Source organism: Chinchilla lanigera, unplaced genomic scaffold (genome assembly GCF_000276665.1).
Source record: "Chinchilla lanigera isolate Chin_1 unplaced genomic scaffold, ChiLan1.0 scaffold00031, whole genome shotgun sequence".
Lineage (NCBI taxonomy): Eukaryota > Metazoa > Chordata > Mammalia > Rodentia > Chinchillidae > Chinchilla > Chinchilla lanigera.
Window position 1 is genome coordinate 1,612,255 of NW_004955432.1, and position 13,263 is coordinate 1,625,517.

Genomic DNA, 13,263 nt, shown 5'->3' on the forward strand with positions numbered 1-13,263 from the left:
GCCCCTTTTCTAGGTTACCTAGAATAATCTTTGATCATTACAATGCCAAATTCTCTACCCTGAGATCATTCCCATTTGTCATTTTTGACCACGCAACATATGAAGAAGTATGACCTCAAACTGCACATGCCTCACATGTGATGATGAATCTTTCCTATATAAACATGCATAATTTTACCAATAAAAGTCCTTGCTTCCTTTGTTTAGGGAGAAGCACTTCTTTGAAAATTATCCCCAGTACTGTCTTTACTTGCTGTGAGTAATAAATCTTTCTTCACTTTTTTTATTTCTAGGTTGTGCTTATAGGCTTTGCACTCACCAGGGAATGAATCCATTGCATTCAGTTATAATATCAGCAACTAATGCTGGTTAACACGGCGTAGGCGATACATAGACATATTTTATATTTGGCAATATCTGTGATTTACATATTTTATATTTGGAAATATCTGTGATTTACACAATATGGTAATTGACTTTACATGCGTCTTCAAAAAATAGAACCAAGAACTACTTTATTATAAAAAGCAAAACTGGTCATTCATGTCCTCAATATGAACTAGGACATTCAATGACAAACAGAAATGTTAAACTAACCAAATTATTTGTTCAGGTTCAATTTTTCTATGACTGTGTGAATATATACACTTATTAAAAACTGTCCGTCTGGCTTCCAGGAATAAACAGTAGCATGATTCATAGGGAAGAAAAGGCCCATAAGGTATGAAATCATCCCCAAGTCAAAAAGATGTTTATGGTTTGTTAGGAATCACTGTTATCGGAAAGTAGAGAGGCTTTTGGAATGTGGCTGCTCTCTGAACAAAGCCAGTAGCAATGAACACATGACCGGTCAATTTAATTTTCACAGAAATTACCTAGCAATGGTTTGGAGCTATGTGATTATTAGAGTTTCAGGAAACCTCTAAATCCTGTAAAGATGATATAGATATATTAAGACAGGAGCACCCCCAGAGAAAGCTATTAGGCTGTACTATAATCTAAGTGTGTGAACAAATAAAGAAGAAACAATAGGTTGTGTTCTGCATGGAGCACACATACAATGACAATTATTTTTTTCAAAGAGATAAGAATAGCAAGAATTAATGAGGGATTTTCTGGCAGTGTTGTACTGGAGTTGGCTAGGACAGGTGAGCTAACAAATATTCAGGAATTTTGTGAGCCATTGTTAGTAGCATAAAATCAGCCCCTGTGGGAGTGTTTGTACCATTAACAATGGCAATTGCTTTTTTCTTTCTTTTTTTGAGACAGTCTCGGGATGTAGTTCAGGCTGGCCTTACACTCACTATACAGCCCAGGTTAGCCTTGACCTCACAGTGACCCTTCTGCCTCAGCCTCCCAAGTGCTGGGATTACAAGCATGTTGTGCCACCATGCCCACTATGACCAGGACTTTTATGTTTTGCTATGTTTTCAGCAAGCTGGTCACCAGCCCAACACTGTCTACTGCTATTGAAGGTGGAACAGTTATATCTGTCAGGAATGTGTATTCCTTACAGAGGTTTGTGCCGCTGTGCAGGAGTCACTATCAGTTAAACTAGTGACAAGAAGCATACTAAGAGTTCTTTATAGTTAGCTTTTTTCGTGATGCTAGAGATAGAACTTGCTAGACAAGTGCTTTTTCAATGAGCTGTACCCCAGCGCAGGTATGTGTTACTGTGCAACTGGAAATGCTCATCCTGTATTTCCTAGAACCTGGAATTAGTGCTCCTCTAATTCTCTTTCCTTCCAGTCCATGCTCACTAAACAAACTTCTGCTTATCTGTTTGGTAGCAGTAACGAGTTGGTGTTAAATTGTACTTCCTGAAGTTTTAGGAAGTCTAAGAAGCCCTCCTAGGCACATCTAGGTGAAGGACATATGCAGCTCAGCAGATCTTTCATTTATCTTCAAATAGAGCAGCTTCATTTTCTCTGTTTTACACATTAGTTATCTATAAAACAAAATAAAATAAACACCAAACCAAACCAAAACAACAAATAAAAACTAAGTAGTTGCTTGAAGAAAGCATACTACTGCTAAGAGAAAAAAAAAACTTCTGAAAATAATAGGCCAGAGCTTTTTGTTCATCCAAAAAGCATACCCCTTAACATCCACCATTGTTGCAAGTTCTTATTACTCTTGAGAAAATTTAATTACTCGTGAGTTTAGTTAGCATCAGTTTTCTATCAGTGGATAGTTGGTGTCTTAGTTACTTTTCCTGTTGCTGAGACAAACTATCTGACACTCAGAATTAAAGGAGGGAAGGTTTGTTTGGCTCACAATTTGTAGAGGTTTCAGTTCATAGTTGACTGGCTCCAAGACAGGGTAGCACAGCAGAGGGGCATCACAGAGGTGAAACAGTTTATGGTGGGCAGAAGGTAAAAGCCAACAAGGCAGCAAGCAGCAAGTGGAGATCCTCTTTCTGTCCCTTATATTTTATCCAGGCTACCCACCCTTAAGGCAAGTAGAATTCACATCCAGGGTGAGGCACCCTTAATCCTAGCATCTCAACATGAATTAACCCCAGCATCACATCCTTTATCACAGCATCATGCATCCTACATCCAGCCACCTCCAAAAAGCCCCACCCATGACTGCATGACTCTTTGAGGGGGGCATCTACATACAAACCATAACAGTTGGGATGCATCTATGGAAAAGTCAAGTTTGCTAGCGAATCATGTTGAAGACCAGACCCATCAGTGAGGAATTAAACTTGTCAGATTCCTACTGGGACAGTTGGCAGGCTGTCTCTTCTCATAGCTCTCTCAAGTGCAGCAGCGAAGAAATAGTCTCTTTGCTAGAGGAGAACCAGAAAGTGAGTTGATTAGGTGAGCTGGGCCCAAGTCATGGGAAATACTTTGTCGTTGAAGATGCCATCTCTTCTAATTACAGAAGAGATCCTTTGTTTCTTATGTAAATCTGGAAAATTAGGAAAGTGAAAAAGATAAACAAAAATCACCTATCTGCCTTCCAAAGATAGTTGCCATTACTTTTGGTATATATTTTAGTTCATTTTGTTTTACATCACATAATACATGAGGTAGGCTAACTTTATAAAGAAACCTTGTTTATTCAGCTCAGCCTTTCAGAGGCTAAAGTCCAAGATCATTTTTTTTTTTGGTTTTTCTCCGGTACCGGGAACCGAACTCACGACCTTGCGCTTGCCAGGCAGGCGCTTTTTGCCGCTGAGCTAAATCCCCAGCCCCCAAGTCCAAGATCATTGGTTCAACTGCTTGTGAGGGCCTCATAGCAGTAAGGGGAGGAGAAAATGACATTTTGAAATAAGAAGCCAGAGAGACATCAGGGGCCAGCCTCACTCCGGTAACAGCTCTCTCTCCCCCTTTCTGGAGACCCAGGAACAGCACTCCAACCCTTTCTGCAGGCAGAGCCTCCACACACTGAGGACCTTCCACCGCGTCATCTGTGACGGCCATCGGCACCCCCGCCAGCATACTGAGACTAAGCTTCCACACATGAACCTTTGTGGAACAATCCAAATCCAAAAAAGTAGGATATATAGTACTTGTTTATACAAACACATATATTCATACTTGCTCATATAAATGACGTTTTTCAGAGCAGTGTTTTTCTAAATTTTGAGTATATAATGTCATGCTACTTGACTGGTTTCCAACACAACTGCCTCAGCTGGGACACATGCATGTAGCTTGATCTATACAGGAACAGGCACCTTTCTAAGTAAAAATCTAAGTAAAAACAAATGTAAAATTTTCAAATGTTAACAAATCAAGTAGCTACTTCAGTAGAATCTGTGTACACTTGGCATAACTTTTGTTTTTGCAGTATATAATGTAAAGGCACAAAATGGAATTCAATAAACATAAATCTCCCTCCTTCCTTCACCCAGAAGCCTCCATTTCTTCCCAGAGGCAGCCACAGTTATTAGTATGTTGTTTTGTCTTTCAGAGATATTCTGAAGTATATCCCTAAGCTTTAATAATTAATATAAAGAAAAGATTTTTGGTTTATATATGGAAGTAGAAGTCAAATGTTTTCAAGTTTTTATTAGAATTTTTAAAAAAGTGTTTTTAAGATGGCTCATACCTCTAACTCCAGCACTCTGTGAGGCTGAAAAAGGAGGATCACAAGTTCAAGCACAGTCTATGCTGCTAAGTAATTTAGTGAGATCCCATTCCAAAATAAAAAAAAATTAAAAGGGCTGGAGGTACAGCTCAGTCCAAGGTGCTGGGCTTAATCCCCAGTATTGAAAAAAAGTTTTTTTTTTTTTTTTTTAAATCTTAATTAAGCATCATATCCTGCTTAATATCCTCCAAAACTTTCTAGCAAAGTAGATGACAAGAGCTGAATTATGTCTTCATCAATCAGGAAAATGATTCCTTAATCAAAAATCTCCAAGCCCTTCGACACATAATAATGGTTAACTCTGGAGATGCACCCATCTCTTCCTGTTGAACTCCACTGATCAACCCTTTTCTTTTCTCCTGTTAGACAGTGTGCTTATGCAGGGGCCACTAGAGGGATGAGCATGCCCACCTGATGGTGAGTCTAGGAAGAATTTCAAACCTCATCTCAGCATGATTACCTTGACCAAAATCCTACTTCTAATTTCTTGGAGGTGTCATGTCCATTTTCAGTTAAATGAGCATGGGGTGAATAACACCTATGTTTATTTTTTAGAAGTATTTCTATTGCTGAATTATTAATTTTAATTTTATGAGTTTTAGTATATTTAACAATGTGTCCTTAACAGAAAAAACCTGTTTAAAGTATTGAATTTTTAATATTTGTTTACAAATAAGCATATAAATTTCAACATCAACTGACTTTTGTTTACAAAGTCTAAAAAATAACAAGAGAAATACATTCCTATAGCAACTACAGTGAAAATACCAATAAAACTCTACAACAAAAATAATCTTCATATATGATCTCAGAGGGGGGGAGAATTGACCAGGTGATTTTTTTTTTGGTATTGGGAATCAAACTCAGGACTAAGCAGTTGCCAGGCAGGTACTGTGCTGCTGAGCTATATTTCCAACTCCAGTCTCCACATATGAAAACAGCACATTCCATACACAAGTATCATTTACACCGATAGCACCTGGGTTTTGCTTTCCTGTCATTTTTGTAGGACATACTTGATATCTCACTTGTCTTTTTTTGTAGGACATGCTTGACATCTCACCAGGAACATAAAATATCACTAAAATAAAGTATTATATTTTTAATATGTATTGTGCATTTAAACATCAATATTTTCAACATAAAGTTTGCTCACAAAATCTAAAAAATAACAACAAAAATAAATTCCTATATGTATTACAATGAAAATACCAGTACAACTCTACAATAAAAATAATCTTAGCTTCAATTGTCACACCCAAGGAAGTCTTCACACATGACAACTGCATGTTCCATACACAAGTCTCGCTTACAATAACAGCACATGTGCTTAGCTTTCTTTCCTGTGTGGCAGGCCATTCTTGTCATCTCTCTTGTCTTCCTCTTTTGTCAGGAGTTTCTTTCTATATTGTATAAAATGCACTTATCAGGAAAACAAGATATCAATAAGATTAAATATCAAATATGTAATGAGTACTTAGAATAGACATTAACATTTTCACATCACCTGTTTTACTTTCAAAACCTAAAAGATAACATCAGAAATAAAAATCTAAGTGAACTACAATGAAAATACAAATAAAAGTCTATCACAGAAATAATTTTTGCTTTAACTGTCACACCCAAGACAGTCTTCACACATGACCTGTGCATGTTCTGTGCACAAGTATTGCTTACACTGATAGCACATGTTTTGTTCTCTTGTCCTTTTTTTAGTGCATAGGTGACATATTTTTAGTTTTCTTGTTGTCTCAGTAGGTCTTTTTGATGTTGTACCTGCCTATACATCTGTCAGCTCACGAGTATGCTCCATAATTTTTTTTTGCACAGTTCCTTGGGGAGAAATATTTTGTTCTTCCTCTGTTATAAGTGATCTGAAATTATAAATTTCAATCCCAGTCCTATAAGAAAATTTCTCTGTGATATTTTATACTTGTATTTTCTTTGTAAACTATGAAACTAGTAATGTCATACATATTTAGGATAGAGTAAAATACAACATTGGTCAACACTTTGTGTTTCAAGTGACATCATAGTTGCTGCATAAGTAGTTAACAACATCTACTCCACCTTTGGTTTTGTTGTAAAAAGTTAGTCTCTAGCTTCATTTTTGTTGAATTTTCTTTGTCCATCTTGCCATCATGATACAGTGTTGACATTAGCAGTACCACTTTGTTTTTATTTGCCATATACAAACAAGGCCAATGTTATGGTTTTTTTAAAAAAATTATTATTATTATTTGTTATAAAATTCTCTATATAATTCTCTATTTTGAACTTGCAACATTTCACTAGGAATTTCTGGGGTTTTTTTTGCATATAGTTCCTATACTGGTCAATTCATGCTGTAAGCAAATGTAACATCAACGGGTAACTGGTAAACCAATTGTTGAATGTCTCATTCTGATTAGTTTGGGAGATAGGAGCACGAAGATTGTTTACAACATAATTTGGTTTATTACTGTATGAATAAAGACCTGGCAACTGTGTTCCAGGATAAATTTCTGAATTGAAAGTATAATATGTCTTTACACCTACCAGAGTATATATTTTTATGCCATATTTTGAAGGCTTATTTGGCAAATACTACCTAAAGTTACAGCAACCACGAAATGCTGCAAGCTGCTCATCAGTAGTCAAATATTTAGATGTTGTGCAAAATGCTTGACATTTTGAAACAAAGCCCTCAAACAAGGAGCAGATAGCAGCCAGATTATGGGTTCTTTCTCTCTTTTGGTGGGGGTTTTGTCCTCAAACCTCAGGCAATTTTGAAGGAAACCAAATCTCCTCAGTGTTGTTATTCTACAGACCTCAATCCCACACCCATCACTTCTCCAAAAGTCTTACATTTCTGCAATTACCACGAAAAAGCCCTGCTAAATACAGCAGATCTATGAATGTTCTCAGTTCGGTGAGTGAGAGAGTATAATAAATACATTTTCAAGTCTGACTATCAGTGCATACAGAAGGTTTTACTTATATTTCATCATTTTTGTATTTCACAACGTCTTGTAGAATATCATCTGTTAGAAACAATTTCCAACATTGAACCATAGTGCTGCCACTCCAGTTTCACCCCTGCCAAGAACCTAATTATATTTTTGGATCTAGTCCTAACATTGGACCATTCAGACATGTAGACCATTTTGCTGTGTTTTGACTAGTTAAGTATGTACTCAGCATTGTTTTCTTCCTCATCTGAATCAAGGAGGTCTTCATTCTCTGTGTCTGCATCAGTTGATTCTTACTCCATTTCACTGTCACAGGAACTTTGGCTCAAATGGCCAACATCAAAGTGATCATCATCATCATCATCACCATCATCATCTGTGCATCAGTCATCTGATAACTCACTTTGGACTTCCTCCCAAAGTTACAAATCTGGGTTTTAAAGTGCCATTGCACTGAATTGGGCTAATTATACAAGAAAAAAATAAAACATTTTTAAAAACAAACTCTAAATGCACAGAAATTTAGCAACGAGCATTTCATGGGTAAAATACCTCTTGCTACTTTGGAGCTACAGTACACATCTTGCCCTTCATCTGCGAAGTGGGTGAATGCACAGATGGGTTCCTGTTTTCCCCAGATGCAGCTACTATGAGCCATACCTGGCTTCCATTATGGTAAAGTACATATTTACATTACAAAATTATGGTATGGGTGTATTTTAACTCTCTTGATGTCCAGGATACACACATATAAAATGTTACATGCCAATTATGTGGGTAAAAATCTTGACACTTTTGCACATGTGTACACACCTTGCTATTTGTCATAAGTGAATACAAAGATTGCTTCCTGTATCCCCCAGGTACAGCTACTGAGATTTACAGCCAGCTACCATGATGCAAAGCCCATAATTCCATTAGAAAAATATGGTATGGGTATATTTTATCCACCATAATGACCCAAAGGCAGACTTCTGTTGTTTTATTTTTATGCTTAATTTTCCTTATGGCTAGATAAAGCTTCCCATCTATGTCATTTTCACAATGAACAGAAAACATGTAGTAAACCTCAATTGTATACAGGTTACTTAATAGCATCTTCACTTAGAAAATTACTTTGCCCAAGTTGGTGGAGAGGGTTTGGTGAAATGATAACTGTATAACAGACTTTCTCCAATTCAGAAATAAAAAGCACGTCTACATTTTCTGTCTATAAAGTTTTTAAGCATCCCAGTATAATCATATTTAAGATTATGCAAAGTATACTTAAGAAATCAGTATAGATATGATGATTCCCAGGAGCTGATCTATTGCCTACGTGTAGCCAACCTGGAGGTGGTATTAGTTTTCTATTGCTGCTGTAACAAATTATCATAGCCTTAGTGACTTAAAATAAAACAAATCTGTCATAGTTTCATTGTTCAGAATTCTAACAGAGGTCTTACTGGGATAAAATGAAGATGTAAACAGGACTGCATTCTTTTCTGGAGATTCTAGTGTAGAATTCATTTCCTTACATTTCCAGTGTCTAGACTCCACCCATATTTGCTGGCTGATCATCTCCTTTATCCAGCCTCAAAACCATGATTTTGCATCTTTGTGACCCATCTTGTTAAGTCATATCTTCTGACCATAGTGAGGAAAGGCTCACTGCTTTTAAGGGCTTTCATGCCTAAACTGGGCCCAGATAATTCACAATGATCCACAATATTCACCCTACCCCAAAGTCCTTACTCACTCTGCAAAGCCTCTTTTCCATGCCGGGTAATATAGTCATAGGTCTGAGGATTAGGGTGTGGACATCTGCGGGGGGGAGGGGGGGTGAGTGTCATTATTCTGCTTACCACCGAGACCAAGAGAAAATAATTCCCCCCCAAAAAAGGTATTCCTTCCTCACTGTCCTGTGCTAGAATGATTCTTTGGGAAATTCCTAAGTGGAGCCTGTGATGTCTGGCCTCAGTCTGACAATAGTTGTTTCTTACAGGAACAATATGCTAGCATACTGTGAACATGATCCATAAGCAAGTGAGCCAGTGCCACTCAGTGTTTTGCTGTACAATAGTTGTCAGACTGGGGCTGGGGATTTAGCTCAGCAGCAAAGCGCCTGCCTGGCAAGTGCAAGGTCATGAGTTCGATTCCTGGTACCAGAAGAAAAGACAAAAAAAAAAAAAAAAAGTTGTCAGACTTCACTAAGAGACATCTACTAATACTTTGGTAGGAATCCCTTTTATTTATGAAACCTCTGTTTTTGCTGTGTAAGGAAAAATTTTTTTTTACTTCAGTACTCTCATAGCACTTCCGTTCAACAAAATTGTGTTTTCTTTACCACTGTATTAATCAGCTTTCTGTCACTGTGAAAAAATACCTGAGATAAGCAACTTATAAGAAGGAAAGGCTTATTTTGGCTCACACTTTCGGAGGTTTCAGTCCATGGTCACTTGGTCCTATTGCTATCAGCAGCACAACACAGTATAATAAGGTAAGAGCACAAGGCAGAGGAGGTCTGTTTCCCTCATGGTGGTTAGAAAGCAAAAAGAGAGAAGGGACTGGGATCCCAATATCCCCTTCAAGAGTCTGCCTATAAGACTTAATTTTCTTCCACTAGGTCCCCTGTTCTAAAGGTTCCAAGAGTACCCAGGCTGCTACTAAACCACTATACATGTGCCTTTGGGAGCCACTTATCTGAACCATAGCAAAACCAAAGAATTCCCTATTTCTTGGGAGACACTGAGTGGCCCTCCTATCATTTTATTCCATTCGAACACTCTACCTGAACACATTCTCAAATTATAAGGCTGTGAGCTTGCACACGCCCACCTCAGATGTCAATCTCAAATCCAGGTTGTTGATGGTGCTTCTGACTGACGGCACTAAGTTAGTGGTTCCATCAACCTGCCCTCAGTCAGATCATTTGCTAGAATGGGTCACAGAAGTCATGAAACCACTCCACTCACTATCATTCATTCACTGTAAAAGAATAAAACCCAGAAACAGCCAGATGGAAGAGATGTATAGGGCAAGGTATGGGAATAGGAATATGGAGCTTTTTTATTTGAACTCACTTTGCAGCCCAGGCTGGTTTTGAACTCACAGTAATCCTCCAGCCTCAGCCTCCTAGTTCTGGGATTACAGGCATGCACCACTACACTTGGCTTGGAATGTGGAGCTTTTATGCTTCTTCTGGTTACACTATCCTGCCAGTACCTTCACATCTTCAACTACCAGGAAACTTTTTGAACTTTATCTGTTGGTTTTTATGGAAGTTTCATTACATTGGCCATTGGTGATCAACACAACCTTCAGACCACTTCAAAAGTGCCAACCCTCTAATCACCTGGTTGGGAGCCCCCAAACACCAAGGTGCTCATTAGCATACAAAAAGACACTACTTCAGAGATTCTAAAGACTCTGTGGCAGGAAACTAGACAAAGACCAAAATGTCTATTTCTTATTATATTACAATATCACACTTACCTGTTTGAAATGTATTTGTTTATAAACAGTCCAGATATAAATGTGTCACTGTGAATCCCAAACAATAGAAAAGGGAATTGTAAAAGTATTTTTACTAGTGTCCAGATTTAAAACTTGCTGAGCTTGCACCAAGGTCATGGGAAGGCATGCTTTTGAGGAATTGTGGGTCTAGACTCCTTTGGAAAATTGAAGATTCTCACAGAAGGAAGGCTGAAAAGATTACAGATGATACCAAAATATTTTGAGGGTATAATATATATGATGCATTGCCTGGTATATAGACGGATCTGTACAATATGCTGATGCCATCCCAGTAGAGAAGTATAGCCCTTCAGTGACACTCAAAGGTGACCCTAAAAGACAACAGAAAGGGAAATCCTCCCAGTGAGCAGAACATGGAACAAAATGTTTGGTTGTCCATGTCGAGAGGGAAGGACAGCCAGAAGGGTGGAGCAACACTGTCTTATGAACAGTTGCCAGTTATTTGGCTGAGTGATCAGGGACTTGGAAGAAAGTTTAGTGACAAGGAAATTAGTGAAGGAGCTTCCGTGTGGATGGACCTCTCTGAATGGGCATGGGCCGTAGAGATATTTTATTGCAACAAAGGGTACCCATTGCAGAAGGAGCTGTTAACAATCAGGTGGACAAAAGGATGCCTTCTGAGGGTATCAGTCTCTTTCTACAGCCACCTCAGTGTTTGCTTGAGGGACCCATACACAATGGGCTTTTGATGACAGGGATGGTGGCTGTGTATGTGTGCAATAATATGGATTTACCTCATGAAGGCTGACTTGGCTAATGCTACTGCTGAGTGCCTAATCTGCACAGTGGAGACCAGCAGGAAGTCCTCTGGGACAGCTTCTGCAAACTGTTCTCTTCTGCGTCCATGGTGGCCAGTAGCAGGTACCTCTTCTGGTACTTTCATAGTGGAATGTCTCCAATGAGACACCTGTGTATGAGCAGCTTTCCCTTGCACCCTACCAGGAAATTTCCAGCAAATTCCAGAGAAATAGCACCACAGGAAATAGTCTGCCGCCCCGTGAGTCACAGCTGTGCCCTCTCGAAGGTGGATCTCAGACCTGGGAGGCTGATACAGATAGAGAATCAATAAGCTCTCTCATTAATTTGATTAACTGTTGTGAAATTTCCTTCCAATAATAATAAATGAATCGCAAGCTGGTCTAATCCTGGAAGGATGAAGATTGTACCCCTAAATGTGACACACCCTAAAACAGTAAATATTTCCTCAAAAATACATGAAAATAAGTTTATCTATTCATCTGTGTTAGTACTGGAGATTGAATCCAGGGTATAAACACTGACTTACAAACCAGCCCCTTTTTATTTTTTATTTTGACACAAGTTCTAAGTCACCATGCTTGGGCTAGGACTTATGTCCCTCCTGCCTTAACATCCAAGAGTGCTAATAGCATGCACTACCACGCCTGGCAGGCTTATTTCTTATAGTAAAACCCAAAGCTGAACATACTAAGATCATGCTGGGTGACTTTTTGTTATTATATGAAAAAAATCTAAATTCTTCATATTTACATAAACCCTTGTACTGTATAAGATTGTCACAGAAGAGATTAGTATAGGAACAAGATTTCTAATACTTGCCTTTTGTTTCAGGCTAAAGCAGTCTTTTGCTGCTTCTGTTCTATGGCTGCTTTAAAGCTTGAAAGCTTAATTATTATTAGCATTCAGAAGTACTATATAATTCACAACCTATATACACTATACTTTTAATCCATTTAACACCTTTCAGAGTTAATAACTGAAATATTTTATTTGTTTGTGACCATTAATCATGATATGTCAACTTCAAGGCTTAAGCAATGCCTAGCAAATTAGTAAGGCACAGTTCTGGGTGTGTCTGTGGATGACTGACATGCAGGACAGCAAATTGAGAGGGGGAAGACCCACTCCAGTGTGGGCAGCAGTAACTAATAGGCTTGTAGTCTGGATGGAATAAAAAGGGAAAGAAGAAGTCTGCCCATTTCTAACAGCTAGTCTTCACCATTGCCTTGGACATCAGTGTCCAGTGTCTTCAGCTGTCCAATACAGACTCACACTGGCTACTATACAGAGAGCTCCAAGACCTTCAACCTTGGACTGGTACTGCATCCTGGACCCCTGTTGTTCTGCTTTTTCCACCTTCTTGGGTGAGCAGATTCTCAATCCTTGGACTCCTCAGCACACAGACAGCCACTGTGGACTTTCTCACTTCGGATCCTGTAATCTTACCTAATAATCCCCTACAAAAATTACACATATACTGATTCTGTTCCTCTAGAGAAACCTAATACAATGTTCATTGCAGAAAATTTAACAAACATTGAAAATAAAAGCAATACATTTTAATGACCCATATGACCTATAATCCTACCCTCTAGTGACAACTATTGTATTTTTTTTGTTGTTGTTGTTTTAGTTTTTCTCCGGTACCGGGAACCGAACTCACGACCTTGCGCTTGCCAGGCAGGCGCTTTTGCCGCTGAGCTAAATCCCCAGCCCCGACAACTATTGTTAAAACTGTATTTTTCAGTCTTTTTATTGGTACACTTTTGATACACATAAAGATCACATTTATAATAGGAATTTGTACCTGTACATGATATATCTTGATTCTTTATTCCCACTTTCTCCTCCTCTTCTTTCAATCATTCTTCCCCCTCCTTCTTCACAAAAACTTTGTTTCTACTTTTTCCTTCTATGTTTTCCCTTTTTCTTT

General features: G+C 38.3%; 2 long non-coding RNA genes across 3 annotated transcripts in view; one reads left to right on the forward strand and one right to left on the reverse strand.

Annotated features, from left to right (window-relative positions):
• Positions 1–207: 207 nt before the first annotated feature.
• LOC106148898 lies at positions 208–4,869 on the forward strand. Its single transcript, XR_001234650.1, has 2 exons — positions 208–255; positions 4,475–4,869. It is a non-coding gene; the product is annotated as an uncharacterized LOC106148898 (long non-coding RNA).
• A 1,121-nt stretch (positions 4,870–5,990) lies between these two features.
• The window catches only part of LOC102027001, a 9,987-nt gene continuing 2,714 nt past the window's right edge, over positions 5,991–13,263 (reverse strand). For both annotated transcript variants that reach the window (XR_261501.2, XR_261502.2), the window contains 3 exons: positions 11,306–11,616; positions 10,530–10,882; positions 5,991–7,518 (listed from right to left, as the gene is read on the reverse strand). This is a non-coding gene — a long non-coding RNA (uncharacterized LOC102027001). The remainder of the gene's footprint in view (positions 7,519–10,529; positions 10,883–11,305; positions 11,617–13,263) is intronic.